Genomic DNA, 19,123 nt, shown 5'->3' on the forward strand with positions numbered 1-19,123 from the left:
CTACTGTAAAACCAGTAGGAAAAGAGAATTAGAACTCATGACTCTTGAAAGAGATAGAAAACATGCTGCGACAAGCTTTTATTTCAGCTTATGCTCTGTGAAGCAGTAGTGTACAATCATATATGAAAACATTTACAGAAAGAGACTTATCAGTCAGCTTGAGTCTCCGAGTCAATTCCCACCTGGATTCACCCTTTTTATTAGGCCTTTTTTTCAGAGTCGTCATCTACTACTATAGCAGAAATCAGTAGAAGTTAAAGATGTTTAGTTTTTTAAATCAAGTCTGTGATATTCACTGCAAACGAGGATAGACATAGCATTTTGTCTGGTGAAAGACAGGTAAAAACTAATCACAGTCACCATATCCATTTTCTTCACCAACTCAGGTTACTTCAGTAACTGGTTGCTGTTAACTCTCTAGTCTAGTCATCCTTCTCCAAAGTAGCTAAAGCAAGGAAGGGACTGGCATAATAACATAGAAAGGTCGAATAGATAACACTGAGAGTAGCTGCTAGAAATGTTGAAACAGTAACGTAGAATATTCTTGCCATAATCTGAGCATTGTATAACATGTTAAGCCAGAGCAGAAATTATATATGAACAGCTATAGTCATTTGGGACACCTCAGTGAACTGTCTTTGATCTCTCCCTGTGCTTAATGGAAGACAGACAGGTGATACTGAAGCTGAGAATGGAATTCTTCATTCAGCTTTCCCTTTGTGCTAGCATAACTGGTGACTCTGAGAGCATGTTGTGTTTAGCCTCTCCACTCTCTCTAAGGTTCTGCTGGAGACAGAGGAGGCGCACATTGTTTGTGAAGATTACCACACACTTGACTTCTGAGATGTGTGAATATGTTATGTCCATGAATAGAGTAGGAGAAGGTCATTCTGGAAAAAAAATGAAAAGACCTATGAACACCTAGTAGCTTTCTAGGACTTATCATTATCCAAGATTTTTATATCGTAGAAACTTGCAACTTTGATCAAAGTGCATGCAATGATTGTTCTCTACCTTAACATTGAATTGTCTGGTCATTAAACAGTGAATTATATAGCAGAAGTTTAAAAAACATAAAGCAGTTTTAACTCTCTTTTCTCTCTCTTTTATTTGTAACTTCAAAACAACATTACTGTCTTGCACAAGATAGCCAGCCAGCTAAGCTCATTCTGTTCCTATTTTTTTTTTTTAATTTTTTTTTGATACTGTTCTTTTATTATTATCACCTATGTAAATCCTGGGATGCAATCAGGGTTCCTCGCCAGTTAGGCTAAATGACAGCAGGTTGTTTGCTTAGCACTTTTGAAGAGTGCCAAGCTGATAAGATACTTGAGATTCCTTACCTGTTTACAGACAAGGAACAATAGCTAATAGGATAGCTTTGTTATACTCTGCTTTGGTCCTAAGTAATGAGAAGGACGAATAAAGAATGCACCACTGTCATTAATGTATAGTTATTTTGGACATTTGGTATTTCTCAAACTTTCCAACAGTATTCTTTCGGCTGCTGTCAGACATTTTGTAAAGGAGACTAGGTATACAAATTCATCTAATCTAGTGAGATAAATGTGACCTCAGGGCTGATGATTGCTCAGCTTATTCCTACATTTGCTAAAGGAGAGAAGAACAAAATGCAACTTTGCATTCCCATAACAGGTAGATGAGAACGAGGGTCTACTGAAAGTTTTCAGACTTGTGAAATCAGAAGCCAAAATAAGAAGAGCAGCCTATCTCAGTTTACCCTTGATACTAAGGACCTCTTCATCCTCTGTAGTAGAAATCTGTTGGCCTCTTGTTTCTTATTTGTGAAATTGTTAGTGCCACAGGTTGTTAATGAAATGCTTTTAGCTTTAAAGACTTGCAGTGGTGGGGTTGACTAACACCATATTTTCCTGCAGACCATGTCATGCTCAGTGGAGTTTGCAGCTACAGTAGTAGACGGTCATAGCAGACCTGTTCTTACTTTTGTGGAATTAAAGTAGCTTCATAGATGTAGGTCTACAGTATATTTGTGCACATAGGATACCATATTTATGTTATTAACAGAAAATCCTGATTGCAACCACCATGCTAAATTAGATACAGTCGTGAAACTTTTTGCATGGCACAGCTGGTCAGTATTTATACAATATCACTGTAGGTTAGGAGCTCTGTGTGAGGTAGCAGGAAGAGAAGGACTCTTCCTCAAGAGAGGACAAGCTAAGAGCCAAGGGTGACCCCAGTACAGTGGGGCAGTGACCTTAGTGGGGCAGAGTCCCACAGCATCTGACCTGAGTGGGCAGAGGTGGGTGCAGGTAACAGGGTCCATGGATAGTCCCAGCTGAGGCAAAAAGTGATGAACCAGGGCCAGGATCCACCCAGGAGGCTAGTCAGGAGCCAGAGGAGACAAGACCAGAGTCAGGACTGGAAACAATACTGTAACATGGGTCCGAAGTTCATCAAGCTGATGAGGCCAACAGCAGGAGTGGAGACAAACGGTTCTTCCAGGAAACAATCTACAGCATAAGTCCAAGGTCCGTATGCCATAACTCAGGCCCAGGCCTCAGCTGGAATAGGGCTGCTGGGCCCATGGGCAGGGGTGTGGGTCCCACTGGGACTAGGCAGAGCCAGTAAGGCTATGATACCTACAGTGCCCTGGCATTCTGCTGGATTCAGTGGTTCCAGCTCAGCTGCCACCTTGGAAACTTTATTTTACTTTTTTTTGGTGTGTGTTTGAAAGAAGAGGCCTGGAGTGTTTGTGCTGCTTCCCCTGAAGCCTGGTGACTAATGAAGGCAGGACAAAGCCTGACTGTGGCCTCAAGCATTAAAGCCATGAGGACCATCACTGGACAAGTGGCTTTGGAAAGCTTTACTAGATTTGGTTTAATTTTTACAGCTTTCCCAAATGTTTGTCTGTTACCCAGTTACATAACCCCTGATCTAGCCGACTGCCTGACAAATAGTGGAGCTACTACAGATGGGCTATTTCTGTGTGACTAGCAAAGGTGGAAGGCTGCGCAGCATATGTCCACCCTGGAAAGGACCCAGCACCCAGCCACCTCAGCCTTGACAATGGTAAACAGATTTCATCTTGCACTCCATCTGCGCAAATCTTTTGCAGTTAGGTTTTATGTTAGTACTATTTGAGTCAAAAAAGGTAGGCTAACCCAGGGTGACACACAGATTCTGAACAGGAAGTCTGAATTTTAGTCCTGGGCTCTTATTGCATCACTGGTTTTGCCACTTAGTGGCAAAAAGCACAAGAAATCTTGACCACAGTGGTATGATAATCCTTGAATTTAAACATTTTATCTAGTCTGCATTTTTGTGCTTGAGGTATGTTTTGAAATGTAATGCAATTTTGAAATTTTGCACTGAAGTCATCATTATATACCAGGCAAAGATTAAAAAATTAAAATAAAGCCTTTATATATATATATACACACAGACAAGTGTACATACGTATATTGCACATACACACCTAAACTATTCTATGGAGATGGCTGTTGAATTAAATTGCTATTAGAAAAAAAAATTATTCAAAGTTATATAAAAGATATTAAGATTTTACTTGTGACAGTCAAGAATCTAACAATTAGGATTAAATATGATTTTAGGGATTCTCTTTTTAATGCTCTTGATATTGTAAGTAATATAAATGGTGTGTTGTGTGTGATTTCTACTAATATGCAGCTCCTTCTCTCATCCAGTTTTCTACTGAGACATATTTATAGTAAGTAGAATAAATTAATTACAGAACCTTGTAATACAAGGATGTAATTCCATCTAGTAAAACCCCCTGAAGTGGAGCCTTGAGATGTTTGCCATGTAAGGGAAGCAAAGCATAGGTAAGTAGACTCTGCTGCTATGTTAAAGCTGTTCCCTGGGGGTAATGTCCAAAAATAAGAAAGATTGTTTTATTCTTCTACAGCTTGTTTTATTGACCCTTTTCCTAGCTAGCACAGAAAGCAGTAGGATTCTTTCTACCTTTGATCTCCCACCCTTTCCTTTGTATGCATGTGTCTATAAATTAGCAGCAGCTTTTCTGCCTGCCTAATTTCAAGCAAGCTAAACACCTGCTCTACTTTTTTAAGCAGGTATAGCCATAACTTTTGAATTTTAAACACCATTTTCTTGAAATCTCAATCTACATGTTTGACCTTCTGTTGTTAAATGAACAATAAAAGTAAGACTTCTCTAAGAAATACAAGGCAGATCTTGGGGTGGCTGCAGTATTTTAGTCTGTGTTTACATAGTATTATGTGCACAGTCAGCTATTTCTTTCTTCTGCAGATATGCACCACTTTCATAATAGTTTCAGTCCATTCTTTACAGATGCTCTACTGCAGAAGCCCCATCAGGATCAGTACAGTTCTTTGCTGATGCTGGAATATGCCTATGACAATCACTAGATTTACTTGGGACTGAACCAGTAATAATGAGGGCTGAGAGAACTAAAAATATAGCTTACCACAGCTTGATCTAAAAGAACCATTCTTCCCTAGTTAAACAATTAAGTGTGTCTTTTCCCATAGTGATTTGGGAGAAATTAGTTGAATGGAAGAATGCTGTATTGATCCCCAGTAATTGGCAGGAGACTGGGAGCCTCTTTTAAAGTGCTTTAAGGTTTTTCTTTTTGGAAAAATCAAGCTGACTGTCATCTTGTAAATGGAACTGTACAGCCCTCTCCACTCCCCAAAAGGGTAGTTGCTTTAGCTTAAAGAGCTGTTTTGCTGTCACTACTTTATCCTCGGGGGACTGTAGCTTTGTGTTTCCTAGTTACAGAAGGAAGGGGAATAAAGTATCTGTGGAGAACCAATTGCAGAAACTTCCACTGCCGTTAGCTGGTTACTCTGGTGAGCAAGAGGGGATTTTCAAGACTTTCTTTAGAGCTGCAAAGGAGGATGAATCTCAAGATCTTTTTGTGAAAACCTATTTCAGTGCTGTTTTGTATTGATAAGTAAGTTTGTATCATAGAACTGCAGTTCTGCAAACTCTAAGCTAAATGTAATGATATTTTGTAATTATTGGTTATTTGTCCAAGCAGTGTTAGAAACAGTAACGATTCTCTTGCAGCTACTGATAGGTCATGTGCCATGAATGGGGTTGGGATGTCAGGTTGTCTTTCAGTGAGACACTGCCATTTCCTTCTGGCTGCTGCCTAGACTGTCACTTCTCTCTAACTCATGTATCCGGCAAGTGGATCCAAAGAGCTGAAGAAAAATCGTGTTGCTAGGCTGGAAATCCCTGAGATGCCAGCCACAAGGTGAGGTAGGAAATATGGTTAATAAGAACAGGGGAATTAAAGCCTCTTTAGTCCCTGTTGTAAACCCACACTTTTTAGTTGTACCTTATTGCTCTTAAGAGCATCGCATTTTTTCCTTTGAAAGCTGAGTTGTTCATTGTTCTAAATATTAATAATTGAAGAAGACATACTTCCTTCTAACAAAGAAGATCAGTAGTGAAATAGAGAAAATTATATTATTCCAGCAGAAATGTTATTACTTCTTCCCCTGTGTGTGGCTCACAGCCTTTCTCAGTATTCTTTCCTGCTTAGATTTTCTTTTCTGTAAATTTAATGAAACAGGGAACGTTGCCATAGTCCAAGCTATCTGATTATTGTGTTTTGAGGAAAAGTGCAGACTTTCTTGGAAGATTTATTTCCAAATTCCAAACTCCTTGATTTTATGGGCAAATTAAAAGATCTACATTAAGTTCAACATAAGCCTGTGCTGATAACATTTAAAATTCTTGTCATGGATCCTGGACAGTTTTCCTAGAAAGAGTTCTCAGGGGTTTTTATGACACACAAAAAAAGCTATATCCCCCAGGGGCTGCAGCTGCAAAAAGAAATAGGCCAAATGTACATCATTCCAAAAATATTCCTGTGCTTAATCTCTCATAGTGCCTGATTAATGGTTTTGTATGCCACACAGGGGCGATGAAGACCCTAATACTCTTATTGCTGTAGACACACTTCCAAACTCAGTATGTGTCAACTAACATGACCATGTTTGCATATTTGAAAGACAGGCAGCTCCATCATGCTGCCCAACTCTTTATGCTAATAAAATACCCAAAGGTTTCTGCTGTGATATAATACTGAAAAGATTTATAGTTGTGAATTTTCATACCAAAGTTAGTCTCTCAAAAACATCAAAATATGAGTAATGAAAACTTCACTTAGTGAAATATGCACTACAAATATCCTGTATAGCTTCATGCACCACTTTTCTTTGGTTAGTTTTTCTACAAAGAAGTAAAATAAGCTTTAATAAATAGTTACATCAGAGTAGCAGTAGCACATTGTAGCAGGACATTGTTATAGTAGGACATTGTTATCAAGTCAGTTTTAATATACCTGACAGTTCAATTAACAAGGATTAACTAAAAATATCTCCAGCTGGGACACTTAATAACTAGAAATTAATTGTAACTGCTTGGAAATCTCATCTTTTCTTCTTCTTTATGATTTCTTATGCCTGGAATCTTGCTATAGTTCTTTAGGATCATAATTGCATGTCATTGTACAAGAACATAAAAGTTATTGTACTCAAATTAGAGGAAAACAGAACATATTCATTATATTATTAAATAGAGCTCTAATATCTCCATGCAAATTTTAAATGAACCAGTAAATAAACTTATAATGTTATGACTAATTTAAACACTGCTAATCTAAATACACATATATTCTACAAATTACTTTCTTTACTGTGAGTGAATAAATATTGTTAAACTGAACCAGTCAGTTTTAAATTAAGTTTATTTTTAAGTTCCATTTCAGATCTTTTCTTTTGTCACTAATTCTCACTGTCCAGTGGGACTGACATATAGACTATATGAAAGATCAGACCCTCATAATATGTGAGCTTCGTTTCTCTGATAAACAGGCTATGTCTGTTCAGCTTCTATTGATTCTTGCTGTACTGCTGTGATGTTTAGCTTCTATAGTCTAAAAAAAACCCCGAAACTGAAAATGTTGTTTCAGGCAGGAGATAACTGAAGACAGAAAGTCCATTAAACCTACCTGTTACAGTCTTAATCTGCATAACTTTAGAGTCTGTTTCAATGTTATTCTGCTTTTTTTCCCCTGACGATTAAAGAAACGGATGTTCAATGCGGACTCTACACTGCCCGGAAAGATTTATGAAGGCCTTTGCAGCAGTAACTGACCATCTTACATTGTACAGACCTGGCCTCTAGTGTCACCTCAGCAACAATTTTTCTAATTAATAACTTGCTTGCATAATTTGAGCTAGCTTCACACCTGTTTTATTCCTTGAGATCAATGATGAGCAGATAGAAGGATGATGTGAATGGAATTCTTTACTAGACCTGTACCGGACAGCCACAGTCTATGCTTCTGAGAGCTACCTCCAGAACTGGTAGTGGTTTTTTAGAAGCTATTCCATCCAGTCATCATAAATTTTCCTAACTGAGTTGGATCAATGGGTAGCACACACTTGCACTGCTGAATCCACCCTTATTTGCACCCTGGCATGGCTTCAGACATCTCAAGCATGGTCTAAGTGTGTAAAAACTAATTCCACTATGTACTATTATTTCTATTTGGTGGTAACAAGTTGAGCCTTTTTCTGGCTGCCCGTTTGTCTTCTGCAACTAACCAGGTCCAGACACATCTTTCCTTGCCTGGAAATGTGCTCAGCTAGTCTGTGGACAAATGGTCTTTGGTCTCCAAATTTTGCATCAGCATATTGGATTTTCAGATCATGTAATGCATTCCTCTTAAACTTCCAAAGGCAGCATGTTACAATACTCCTAAATTGTGCTGTACAAGCAAGTATGGTGGCTGGAGTCCCTTCATCTGCACTGAAAGACAGCTGATTTCTGAAATTAGTACATTCAGTGTCAGAGTCACCTCTTAGAAGTCTCAATCAGGAGCGCTTAGGATGCTAGATGATCTGAGTGATGTTGTCTTAAGTGGGAGGTTGAAAACTATATGCCCCAAAGCACTCTGGTCTTACTTTGTCATGCACAAGGTAACTGTACACATATGGGCAAGCATTTGAAGGAGAAACAAGTTATTTATCAATATTTATCAATTCCTGTTTTATCTGCTGAACATGTTCACAACTCCCTGATTTCTTATGGCTTTGGACTCCTTTTGACAAAAAAAAACCATTGGTCTAGACAAAATACTGGATGCACAGAATTCACTTTGTCCTTTCTATTCATAGAACAGAAATAAATGTGAATGTTTGATTTGGGTATTGCTAAGATTGAACATGTTTTCAGCATCAAGGGAATCAGTTAATACACATGCTCCTGCAGTGTCAGTATACCTGCACATAGCACAATATCTATACTGTCTGTATCTGAATTTAGATATTTATATTGTCTGTTCTGTACATTGACTACAAATGAAGATTAAAATGACCAGATGACTTTCTGAGATATGTTGAGGTCCACTTGATCAGATGGATCTCAATCCCAGTTGCTACATAGGTAATCTTTTTGTGCAGTTTCTGAGTTAAGTTTTTGCAATATCTGATCTGAAAAAGTCTCAGCAACTTTATTTTCCTCATCGAGGTTATTTGTGACTTATCCCTTCTTGTTGCAAAGCTTTCTAATCTGGTGGATGGATGTTAGAAATATAGTATATATATTACAGTATCTACGTGTGTGTATGTATTCATATATATATTTATATACGATAACATTAGTATACATAAACATATATGTGTATATTTAAATAACATATGTGTATATTTAAATAAGAAATATAGTGTATATACATGTAATGCTGGATGACATAAATCCTATTTCTGGATCATTTAATATCAAACATTTTGTGCCTCTTTTTTTATTACAGATACCATAAACCCTTAATGGTATGGGTTGCCAGGGAAAAATGCTGCTTGCACCTCTGCCCATAGATCCCTACTTCACGCCCCACCTTTCAACAGTCTGACAATTCTCCTGTTTTTTGCAGCAGAGAAGTGAGAAGGAAAGGGTGGGAGTGGAATTAATCTTGAATTAATTTATTTCCCAAATAATAATTTAAGAAAATTAATAGATTATAAACTGACAGATTATAATCTTACAAATCATATAGTCAGGTTGACTGAGCTAGTAAGGGTAACTATTTCTTAACTCTCAATTAGACCCAGTGTGTCTATGTGCCTGTTTTTCAGTTAGAAGATCTGAAATCTAGGGACAAGGTGCCACTGCAACATATGTTGTCCGTATGCAGTAAACTTGGTCCATGAAGGCACTGTAGTCATTCATCAGGGGTTCCTGGACATCCAGGCTACCCAGGTTGCCAGAGTGTGAAAACCTGGGAGATCATCACTCACAAGAGTACAACAATAATTATGCCTAAAAGCATGATGCCAGAATTGGTAGGGCTGGCAGGCCGCTCTGAAAATACATTTGAGATTCTTTACTGCATTGCATACACCACACACATTAAGACTCCGCTTTCCAAACAGATGCATTCAGTCAATCCTGGAAAAAATGAAGGGGAGGGGTTTTGCTTTTAAAACACTCCTGAAGTATAGAAATAAAAATCTTTTGCTGTTTTGTTACTTTGAGTTACACAATTATGTAATCCAGACAATGTATTAGTGTCAACATGCTCCAAAACAGCAACATAAAGAGGAAATGAGTTTATCAGCAAATGTATTTCCAGGTCACCAAAGAATACATGGGTTTTAACATTAGAAAGTCTTATTTTTCTAGGATTATATTACATTAGTTTGAAAATGAATGACAAGGCAAATGTTCATTAGGCTTGTAATAACATGTAGGCACTTTGCTCATGTCTTTAGTCTCTACCTTCATAATTTTACATGGAGAGTGAAAGCAATTATTCTATTTTCACTGAGTTATCAAGTTGCGGAGCAGCCTGTTCTCTACTTCATGTTATTTAGATTATAGATAATAACTTCCTGATACTGATCCTTTTAGGCAGCTGTACATTTTTAAAATTCTCCATATTACCAGTAGTAAAATCATATGTGTTACCCAAAATGGCTTTTGCTATTTATTCATGAAGTAAGAACTTCTAGCTTGATAACTTATAATTGACAGTGTCTAGGGTATTTCGTTATTCACAAGACTAATATACATAATACTCTGAACATTTATTTTTGTAAATAAATAAATATAATTAGCATATATATATTTATAGATAATATATATAAAATCATTCATAACCACCCCATTTAATTTTTTGAGCTTTTAGATGGTAGTAGTTGCCAATGTTATGGTAACCTTTACTGTTCAGCCACTTTTCCACAAAATGCATTGTGGTTTTGCTGTTTTTTCTGAATATTGCAAATACTTTATTTAACTACAGTAGATAATCATTCACAGTAGTCAAAGGTGAAAAGCAAGTTTTCAAATGCCACCACTCTAAAAATACTTATCAAGGTTTAATGGTACTGAAAAATACGCTTTCGGTGTATAATAGAGGCTTTGGGGTTTTTTTCTGCTACACTAACTGGTATCAGAATTATTTAAGATATTTTTGTTAAACGTGGAAAAGATACTGTAAAGCATTTTATTTGAACAGGCTCTTTATGACTCAGAAATATTTCCTCCTGGCTAGCAGTATGATGTATTCTCTCCTCTATTAATAAAGTTTTCTCTGCTTTTCCCATTCCTATCATTTCAGTAAGGTTCATCAACATTTTAGTTTCAGAAAATATGCTATTCTTACAGTAAGACCTAGTAACTATTACATGGACCTAAGTTTCTCAGCTGAAATGAATTTTCCAATGAAAGGGAACAGTTTTTTTAAGTTAAATTTTATTGTAAACTTTTTAAAAAATGCAATCACTTATTAAAAAGGCTTTTAACTGACTGGAAAACTCTAAAAGGTCAAAAAAATACCTACCACAAATATAGGCATCAGAATTTTAAGAAAATAATGCTAAGTACTCCTATTACTATGGTTTTCAGTGAAATGAGGAAGTCTAATATTCCTATGCCAATATATATATTTCTGTACACATGTGCCATACCTTAAACAGGATAAATAACATCTTTCAGGTTCAGGGAGTCAACAGCCAGCATTAACTGGTATCATCAGTTTTCTGTTATTCCTCCTGCTCTGAAGCCATCATTGTAAAGGGATTTTGAGATAGTCAGTGGAAATAGAGAATTGAAAAGTACAATTTTGGAGGCTAAAAAATGTATTATTGCAGGTTGAACTAAGAATTCTGTCATTGGAAATTATAGGATTTAAGCACTTCATAGTAATTACAGGGGAATACTGAGAGGACATCCTGCAATATATACCTCCAGTATTGCATTACACATACTTATGCTCTGGGCCATGAATTCACTGAAATGAATTTTTTATTTATGAATTATGATGGTAATTTGAAGAATTTGTGAGAGCTGGTTTCCCCCAGCTGGATATGACTTGTCAGTTCTCTATAATTCTGGGTCTTGCACATGCTTCTGTGTCCAGGCTGTAGAAACTATTGTTGAGACTTATCCCAGAATGGATTTGAACTGCAGCAGAACCTGGGAGACAGAACATGCTGCTGGGTTTCACTGGTATTGATTTAGAATGTGTCCATGAGTATTTTAGTTTAGGCTGCGATCACCTGCTTGCTGTGCTCCATCTTACACCAAAAAGTGCACTGGATTCAGTTCAGATGGAACCAACCTGGAAGAGGCTCTCTCCAGCAGCCTGTCTGATGCACTCCAGCAGTTAATAGGCACTTGGTGGGACACAGGTGCTGCTGGGCAGGCTAACACCCCTTGCCAGAACATGATGTGTCCTCTATGTTGGCTGCCCCATCTTCCAGTCGCCATCCTGTAGTCACAGGTACTGTGATTTTGAAGGACAGTGGACATACTTGCTCATGTGTTGTTTAAACAGCAGCACACAGGCCGTTTGAGGCTTCAGGCTCTGATGGTAGAAGAGGGCACTGGAGCTGCACAGAAGGGGTGTTTGAGAGTGTCAAGGTGCAGTGAGGCTGGAGTGGAGGACTACAGGCAGGCGCCTCTCCCAGTGGTCCCACCATGCCTGGAGTGGGGAGCACAGCTGGATTGGGAGCAGTGAGCAGGACATGCCATGGGCATATCTACAGAGCAGCCCAGGCCAGGGCCTGAGCTTAAATATGGCTCTGAAACCCTGGGCAGAAAGCACAGGTGAGGTTTCTCACAGTTGTTTCTCATCATGTAGCTGAGCTCACCAAAGCCTGCTGACAGGTCACGCTGCTGTGCTACATCAGAGCTGGCCTTAAGCAGGCCAGACTCCCTGGGGTGGGGGAAGGAACCTGGAGAGCCTGGTGGGGAGGCCCACAGCGCCCTAATAGCTAGTCAGAAGTGAATGTGATTTTTCACCCATATTTCATTTCATCAGATAGATGCTACTGTAGGGTGGGTAATAATAACACACTGGAGCATCCTGTCTAGAAGTGCAGTGTACACTGTCACCCATTGTGAGCATGAAATGTGTGCATATCCTTTACATGCAGGCAGAAATACTAGTTTGGATTTCTATAAAATTGAGCCCCTGTCCTTTCCATGTAAAATGTTTGACTTAGGGATTTCTTATCATTGCAATTTTTGCTAGTTTCACTTTGGTAAGCTATAAAATTCGTAGTTTTATTACCAATTGCATTAATAATTTATTTTGTATAAGGGAGTTGCAAGAGTTGCAATATGCTACTCTCTCACCTGGGTCACAATTAATCAAATACTTCTTTATTTTCTGTAGGGAAAAGTTGTTACCTGCGTTTAATCCAGGCATCTAGGCAAAGTTGTCTAAAATATATAATTTCATCCCAGTTCTGATGAAGGAAAACTTTTTAGGAAAAAAAAAGGTGGAAGTTCGAAGTTCAAATTCATATGCATAGTAAATAACCTTATTTAGTGTGGAAGAAGAATGTATGTTTTATAAATTATATGGAGTGTTTTTTACAGTATTGACACATGGCATCCATTAGAACTCAATGAAGTCTTTGTATAATAATTAATTGTAAATGGTCATTAAGTTTATTGGTCTCATGCTTCATGAAAATGAATTTGTATGTCTAAAAACCAGAAATGGCTGACGTGATCTTGCTTTTTCATAGCCAATTTATTTGTCATTGTCTTTGGTACAGTGATGACACTAAATGGTATGATATCAGTAACTATATGATGGGAAATTGAGTTGCAGACTACTGGGGCAAGAGCAATAATACAATCAATATAATTCAAGATATGAAACTTTATAATGTAATTGTAATTTATAAAGTTTTTAATTTATATGTAATGCTGCAGAATTTAATTTCTGGGAAGAGGAGAGAAATTACCTTTTGTAATGATGGATGGCATTGTTACGGTTATTTTGGTTGCGGTTTATTTTTTATTTCTGATCCTTTGCTATTTTGTGGGTGAAAGGCAGGTTGCAGGTGTGTGAATAGAATATGTACAGCTGAGTGTTGTCCCAGAATGGACCTACAGCAAAACCTGGGATCAAGATCTAGATGTACCAGTGTCTGAAATGACATCATCACTTATAGTCCAAATGCAGAGAGGGTATGGAAATTAAATAAAAATTAAGCACTCAAAAGACATTAATTCCGTGAAATACTATGAAAACATCAAAACCTCTGAAAATGGGTTAGCTGTTTCTTTAAGCTATTTAATTGTAGAAGTTGCTTCACAAAAACAAGTTTTCTTGTTTTATTATCTGTAAGAATGGCCTTAAGTATTAAAGTTAATGCTCTCACATACTAATAGACAATTATTTATACTACTTTGATGTTTTGTGTATTTTTACAAGGTGATAATTGTGCTGAATCAAGTTGACAAAATTGCATAATTTGTAGGTTAATATTAGCATAGTCCTACCGTACATTGTTTAGTAACAGTATAGAAATGAAGTTTACTGAAGGTATTACCAATATGACAAAGAGTGTATGTCTCTAACAATAATAATTTCCATTAAATAAATAATGACTTTTAGGCAAGTTTATAACTAATAATGTTCTTTTTCATTTGGGCCAACTGGCTGTGAAGTTTTGCTAAACTGGGATATATCATAGAAGTGGGTTTCATAGTTTATCAAGGAATGTTATCAAAATATCAAGGAATTAATTGAAACACAGGTGCAAAATTAAGATTTTTTTTACAACAACAAACCAATAAACTTTTGCACCCTGTCTCATGTTCATGACTTTCCTGTATTCAAAGGTCTTTCCTTCCACCTTTGCATGGCTTCTTAAAAATGTCAGCCTTGGGACATGGAACATCAAGTTCAAGCCCATTGTATAGAGTTCCACTGACAGCATATCCAAATTGGCATGTGTAAATCTTTGTGCAATATCATGTACAATATTACCAAGGAATATTAAATTTTGCTTATAGCAAGTCATGGCCAAAGGTTTAGTATAGTGATAATCTTTGAAGGAAGAAAAGAACCAATATTTTTATGGCTTAATGTAAATTGCGCTGCATATTACCCCAGCAGTTGTCTTTGGTTGCTTTTTTGCTTTCCAGAGGCAAAATAAATCCATTATGTGCTAATGAGAAAAAAGGAAATCGCTCCCTCAAGCCATGCTTAACGCATTCCCTGCTGGAGTGGCAGTGCATATACAAAATATCAGTCCAGTGTACCAGTTGTTTTTCACTTGTCAACATTGACATACTCAAGTTAGAGGAATAAAGCTACCTTACTAATTGTCAGAGCTCAGGTACAATGCTTATGCCCTTTGCAATGTATACAAATCATACATTCTAGTCTGGAGCCCGTACAGATCCTAATGCTTGACTTCATTGTGCCTGCTTGTATCTTCTTATTGAGCATGTACCAAGAAAAACAGGAGAGGACACATCAAAGAGGAACTACTGCCCAAATATCGGTCAGTCACCTACTATCCACACTGTTTTCAATTATGCCCGTCAAAGGGAAAGGGATTAAGTAAATGAAGATACAGATGAATGGATACACTGGGGTTTTTTAGCTCAATGACTTGTCTCTGACAGCAAACAAGGGTGGATCCCTAGGTAAGAGTACACAAATCACAAGGCTTTCCTAACCTCCAAGTTGTGTGCTTGAGGATTCCTGTGGCAGCCATAGTCTTTCTGAGTTTTCATAGTTCGCAGAGCATTGCTGTTTTATGAATTCACTTATAAATTTTTGCCATCTACATTCTGTTGTGACAAATCTTCAGCAATTTAACTGTTCAATGTCTGTAGCTAACTAGCCTTCTCCTTTTGTGGGTTTTGAATTTGCCACCTGGTAACAGGATTGCAAATGGTAAAACAAACAAACAAAAGCCTCTTTGCTTTTAAATTTTAAAAAGCTATTTGAAGTAGTACTGTGTGTAAAAGGACGGAAGACACAGATTTAGAAGGGGAAGTTCTCATTTAGGTATACCCGGGAGGGGTGTCCCATAACACACAGTGTGAGCTTGAAGCTGCACGGTGATTCACCCCCCATTTTGAATGGACCTGCACCTGCCACTGCAGCAACAGCTGCATTTTCTCTTATCATTGTAACAGTATTTAAGTACAGTTAATCACTGAAAGAGCATTGAATTTTAGTGGATTTGCCTGTCCATAAATTTCCTTTGTTTTTTACTGATGCCTAATATCGATTTATAATTATTATATTGAGAGTAACAAGTTTTTTTAAGACATGAGCAATAAGTGCTAGTATTTAAACCTGCAAGTTTTAAATTTACATATCTTCTCACTGCAACTTTTTTCTTTGCTTCTCCTTGCAACTCTTATCAGCCAAAGCAAAGGGAGGAAGAATGGGGAGTGATGGGAGATTCAATTTGCAAGTTCTGGAATGCAAATTCAGTGATACTAATATCAACCCCTACTGAATTTTTGCATTTAAGCTGCTGATAAACTTCCTCATGCTGAGAAGAGTAATTTCATTTTGTGAGGAACAGGAGGAAAGCTGTTTTAATGTAGTGCCCAAAATGAGAAACCATACTGGACTAAAAGAAATGGATTTTAACTTTTATCATCTAGGTGGTTTTTTTTAAAGGTAAAATAAGATTTTTCCTTGTAATTCAGAAAAGGGTGTTAAAAAATATTTTAATGTGCTTTTCAGTTAAGGTTTGACAAGTTTTGAAAAATAAAATATAAGTGTGATAAATGATCACAATCATTTTAATAAATAAGTTAGGTGACTATGATTTTTAACTGGATCAATAGCCTGTTTGCTTACAATATTGCTAAGAAATGCAACACACATGACAGAGTGTAACAACTCCTGTGTTCATCTGTAGCTAAGCAGAGAGGTCATAAACATTAACTAGGAATCTAACTGTATTTCTTTGAACATAATTTAAACATATATGATTTTTACTGTGATTGTGGTCAGGTTTTGTAACAGCAATGAAAAGTAGAACCACATTCAAGTCAGTGATTTGAAAACTGTGAAGTCTCTAGTTGGCATTGCTTGATAAAGAGAGAAGAATGCAAAGGACACAACTGATAGGGCAAAGGTGGAAACAAATACCTAGCCATCTCAAGAGGGTTGTACTATACAAAGGGAAGAGATCATAGAAGCAAGTTACAGTGGTGTAAGATGTTATAGCAGTGTAGATGTTTGATTCCCATAACAGTTTTTTTGTAAAATGTGTTTTCAAATGATACTTTTCCCTAATGTATTCAACAATAATATTTTGAGTGCATGATCTGTGCTTATTCTTGAAAGATGTTTTGTAGTACTCATTTTGATGCCTCAACAACAGTATTCCACCAACTGCTACTGTGTAGAAACTTCTATAAATCTCTGTATCTATTTTTCATTCTAAAATAGGCACAAGTTTTGTGCACTGATTATTTTGTGTTTGGTCTCCTAACAGTTTCTTAGAAGGTTGATACTGAGTTCCAAAATAAAATCTGAAAGAATGCTATTTAAATAACAGCTTCACAGTGTACTAAAAACTTACTACAGCTTGAATTTATAGGGAACAAAGAGACTTATGTCAGCTTCTGTGGGAAGTTGTCAGCCCATAAAAGATTAGAGGAGTCCTTCCATAACTACTGTTTGATCTTTAAGTCTTTTTTTTTCTTAAATATTTTTTAGTTTTAACTAGTAAGTTTCTGTATTTCGAATGTTATGACATATTGTTTTGTCCCAGGATGCATCTTTCTCCATCTTTATCTGTCATCACTATTAACAGTGTGACCGATCATTGGTCAGTCAGCTGAGCTCTGACACCTTCTTTGCTCTGGCTTTATCAGACATGCAGTCATATTAAAATAAAGATTACCTGATCTGTTCTGATAGTTTGTCTGTGTCCATTTCCAATGACATTTACTGAACACGTCGTTTATTAGAATGGTTTAGACTGCATAGGACTAAGCAGTAACTATTCTCTTTTAAATAAATAAAGATTCTGGTGTTTAGCAGCTATTAACCTCAGGGCCCATGAATGAAGTTCTGCTTGAAGAACAAAAAGAATTTGTTCACAGACAGTTAGAGGACTACTCTTCGATGCAGAGTTTAGACTCTGGAAAGTCTTCTCTGTTCTTTTAAAATGTGTTTTTAAAAGTTTTAATTAAATAATTATTATTTTCCTGCAGCATTGTATGACCAAACTAGTAGAACTGTATAAGGAATATTTTTATCTTAACTACTTTCTGTGATCAAATGCTTTTTTTTAAAAAAAAATCATTCTGATAGATTGCTAATTGTGGGGGTTTTCTATGCCTTGTATTTTACCTATCTTATAGTTAATGTAACAGAATAAGTACAAAGTCTCTGTTTCAGTGCTTGCTGGTCCAACTCGATTTTGCATATTATTCATCAAAAGTGACTACCATATGTAGTATGTTAGAAGTGAGAAAACTGCATATTTGTATGGGTATGTTTAGCAAAATAAATCTTCTTTGTCAACCAGAAAAGAAAGTCTAGGGAAAAGCATATCTCTGTATCTGTATGTATATATCTTCTGTAGATGGTTATGAATGGATATAGTGCTATTCAAATTGTATGGTATTAAAAGATTTTAAAATGTGAAAAACTTATATTTTCTTCTAAAAAAAGAAAAAACATCAGTACAATAGAAGAGATGATCTGTATTCCCTGATAGAAGCATGATTTTATTTCATGAATTAAACTCTTTAATATTCAAACAATTATATAGCTTGTCAATACAGAACCAGATTTCTTCCTAGAAAAATAATTGAGCATCTTTGGTTTATCCTTTAAGTACCCTCTAAAACCTATTATAATCCTGTAAAAGAAGATTATTAAATTGAACAACAGTAGCATGTTTAATGATGATCTGGTAACAAAACATTCTAGCTAATCTCTGATCAGTGATCACATTTTGACACCAATCCAGAACATAAGATTTTGTGGCCCTCCCACACACCCATCCCCAAATTCTGTCTTCATTTCATTTCTTTAGTACTTGGCAGTGGCTAAGGCAAACAGATCTTGAACCAGAAGATTAGTCAGTCTACTCTGGACAAAAACAGATTAGATCTTCCCAAAGTGCCAGAAGTACTTACGTTGTCTTTTATGTAGCAGACTGTAGATTTACAGACGTGGTAGTAATATTTTTCATCCTTGCTTATTGTACAAAACCCTATTTTTTAATATTTTAATTGTATTTCAATCATCCTTGTATTTCAGCATTTTTATTTTTGCATAACTGTCTTTATCAAATACTCAAATTCAAAGTTTAATAAAGGGTCCCTTTACACAATACAAATAGAAATTCCTTCGAAGAGAGTTTCATTTTCTTTGCGATAATAATAAAGGGACATTTGTATCCATTGGTGAGGCAGACAATATGGGTTTCTCTCAGCAAAACTGGAGCAGAATTGCAGTATATGCCTGGGATCCTTTGGGGTAATCTCTCACCACAACAATTTCCATTAAAAAAAAAAAAAGTCTTTTGCATCTGTATTGGATATAATATTACATTTCATACTTCTACAAAAAAAATCCTTTAATCATAGTGGTATCATGGGACTAAAATTAGGAAGTAAGGATTTAAGAATCTGACTACTGATTTTTCATACTTTGTCTTATGATATGCTAGGTCAGATGCATCACGATCTTTTAAGCTATTTTCCCTTTGAACAGGGATCTAAAAATCATTGTATAGTCCCAACACACAGCCGGTATGTTAGCCAGCAGTGACTGTTTGCAGTGTTGATAGCTACAGCAAATTACTGAGGTGTGTTAGGGACC

General features: G+C 36.6%; 1 protein-coding gene across 10 annotated transcripts in view; it reads left to right on the forward strand.

Moving 5' to 3' along the window:
- The window catches only part of DMD (dystrophin), a 1,145,544-nt gene that overhangs the window by 506,870 nt on the left and 619,551 nt on the right, over nucleotides 1-19,123 (forward strand). The window lies entirely within an intron of this gene.

Source organism: Strix uralensis, chromosome 2 (assembly GCF_047716275.1).
Source record: "Strix uralensis isolate ZFMK-TIS-50842 chromosome 2, bStrUra1, whole genome shotgun sequence".
Taxonomy (NCBI): Eukaryota; Metazoa; Chordata; class Aves; order Strigiformes; family Strigidae; genus Strix; species Strix uralensis.